Here is a 3,302-nt window from a genome sequence, read left to right on the forward strand (position 1 = left end):
ATGTTTCTCTGCCTTCCCACATGTCCTGTATCCACCCCATTTTCCCAGACAGGGCAGATGAAAGTCGTTTGGTTAGCATGTTATAGTCTAATAAACAATCCTAACTCATTCTTAGGTTTTATTCTGCTTTATAAATATTTTGGTAAGAAAATCATAGAAGAAAAAGTCTTTTCATAACTTTCCAGCGAATGGGAGATTTCATTCTTTTCTATAAGTTGAGGACTATTTCCTGCTTTCTTTTCTATTTTTATTTTTCTGAGAAAACTAATTTTATTGAGATTTTTAAGTCAAATATCTAATATAAAAAAGTTTGCATTGTTTCAGCTTGTCTTCATTTTAACCTGTGGTTGTCCTTCATTTGCCTCTGGCATTTTTTTTTCTTCTGTTTTCTGAGACAGAGTCTCACTCTGTCACCCAGGCTGGCAGTGGCACCATCTTGGCTCACTGCAGTCTCTGCATACCCGGTTCAAGCAATTCTCCTGCCTCAGCCTCCCGAGTAGCTGGGATTACAGGTGCCCACCACCACGCCCAGCTAATTTTTGTATTTTTAGTAGAGACAGGGTTTCACCATGTTGGCCAGGCTGGTCTCAAACTCCTGACCTCAAGTAATCCACCCACGTCGACCTCCCAGATTGCTGGGATTATAGGCGTGCGCCACCGCGCCCTGCCCACTTCTGGCATTAAAGTGCTCTAGTTTTGGTAGAATCTTCCCCTTGACATAAGGACCGTCTCCACATTTATTCCCTGTCTATAACCCACATTGTATTTTCAAACAGAAAACCATAATTCAGGAGTAAACACCATCCTCCGTAACGTGCGTCACAGGAGCAGCCTGAAATCTGTTTGTCATTCTGAAACTGTGGTGTAATGGAAGGGAAGCTGATGCTGCAGCTATGGAGATGAGACCCAGGCTCGGGATCACCCTTTTTCCAAAATACTTTTTTGGTGTTTCCAAAACCAGCAAAAGCTGTTTAGAAGTCTCATCTCCAGACTGCCAGACTATACACATGTAAGGCTTTATTTTAAGGGTGGGCCCTGGGTTTTGCATTCAAGTCAGCTGCTATTTGTATGAGCAAGGCTGCTCACAGTGCTGCTATTGGTAGACTACTGGGCTCCCCCTCTTCTACGTGATGGCAGCAATTTGGCCTTAAAAAATGTGCCTAAGTGACTCCACAGGCTACAGGCTATTTGCTTCATAAGTAGGAATGGAAGATTCCTGTTAGGAAGGTATAAGGCAGTTTTGTCTGTGTGTGGGCCAAACTCTTAAAAACAAGAAGGCCTGGGGATTCCCATGTTCTTAGATGCTCAGTAAACATTTCAATTCATCATACTGTCCAACTTAAAAGCCTGTGGCATTGTGCTAGTTCACTGGACCCTGGGAAAGTCTTTTAAAGTCAAATGATACTTTTTTTTTTTTTTTTAAAAGAGACAGGATTTTGCACTGTTGCCCAGGCTGGAGTGCAGTGGCATGTGATCACAGCTCATTGCAGCCTTGCAGCCTTGAGCTCCTGGCTCCAGTGATCCTTCTACCTCAGCCACTTGAGTAGCTAGGACTAAGGCACAACCCACCACAACCAGGTAATTTTAAATTTTTTTGTAGAGATGGGTCTTACTATGTTGTCCAGGCTGATCTTTTACTCCTGGGCTCGTGTGATCCTCCTGCCTCAGCCTCCCAGTGTTGGGATTACAGGCATGAGCCACTGCGCCCAACATTATACTTTTACAGGCCAACCTAAATCCCATGTGGTGTCAATTCAGGTGTGCACTTGCCCCTCAGCCTTAAATACAGGGCCTGTTCCTTAGTATGACTCCACGTTCCCCTGCTTAAAGCTTCAGCACCATGGCACCTGGCTCTTCCCCCATGCCTGGGTCTTGCCTTTGCCCATTTCCTAGAGGATTTGTGGTCCAGGGTACCTGTCATATCAGTGTGTTCCAAACATGGCATCCAAATCTGAAAACCTTCAATGCTCCTGTAGTTTATGATACACAAGTTTCTTTTAGTCAATTAGATACAACCATCTGACTTTTGGCTTCTCAAACAGGAATGTCTGTTTTGGTCTGTTTTCACTTTGCCATGCCTTTTTATCTCAGAATCTTCATGAACTCTTAAATGACCTTTGATCATAAATACCTCTATTTATGCTAAGTAAGAGCCATTTTACATTTTGCTATGGGTTGAATGCACCCAATCCAAAAATTTGAAATGCTCCAAAATCTGAAACTTTTTGAGCACTTACATGGTGTTCAAAGGAAATGTTCATTGAAACATTTCAGATTGGATATGCCCAATTAAGTATAATGCAAATATAAAAACAAGTATTTCCCAAATCCTTAACACTTCTGGTTCCAAGCATGTCAGATAAGGGATATTCAAGCTGTATCCATTCCCAAATTTCCACTAACTAGCTCTTTGGCAGGTCTGTATAAAATCGATGCTTCTATTTTGGGAGGCTGAGGCAGGTGGATCACCTGAGGTTGGGAGTTTGAGACCAGCCTGGAGAAACCCCATCTCTACTAAAAATACGAAAAATTAGCTGGGCGTGGTTGTACATGCCTGTAATCCCAGCTACTTGGGAGGCTGAGGCAGGAGAATCCCATGAACCCGGGAGGCAGAGGTTGCGGTGAGCTGAGATTGCGCCACCATTGCACTCCAGCCTGGGCAACAAGAGCAAAACTGTCTCAACAAAAAACAAAACCTGATGGTTCTGATTACTTAAGGCATTATAACCTCATGAAGTGGTTTATGAGATGCAACTTGAGTTTTTGCGCTACTTTATTGTATTCTGAAATCTCTCAACATAAATAATCCACGTAGCGCATTTGAGAGGTTCTACCTGTTCAAGACAGGAAATTTAGTATCTGTGGCTACTATATGCCAAATGATTTAATGCCTTATTGAATTTGTTCCTCTAGGAGTCCTGTGCACTTATCTTGGGGGAAACGTTGTTCCATTCTTAATAACATGCCCGCTGACCTGTGGTCTGAGGTACTTATGCTGCAGTGGCTAATGAATGTGTCCCTTTTCAAACACTGTTCTGGGGACTTCAGACAACTGACTGCAACCTACCACCTCAAGAATGAGGGATCTGAGGCACAAATGAGAACTGGGTCTTCTGGGCTCATAGAACTTTTCTCATTACAGCAGACTGCCTGTTTCCATTTAGGGGAATGAGATGCTCTCCTTCATAAATGATACAAAATCCAAGAGAACTTCTTAAGGCAGCTCCAATCAAAGACTGTCTTGGCTGCTTCTGGAAACAATGGTCACTATTCCCAAAGTCAAAAATGACTAGAACACAGAC

Source organism: Cebus imitator, unplaced genomic scaffold, assembly GCF_001604975.1.
Source record: "Cebus imitator isolate Cc_AM_T3 unplaced genomic scaffold, Cebus_imitator-1.0 Scaffold118, whole genome shotgun sequence".
NCBI classification, from domain to species: Eukaryota; Metazoa; Chordata; class Mammalia; order Primates; family Cebidae; genus Cebus; species Cebus imitator.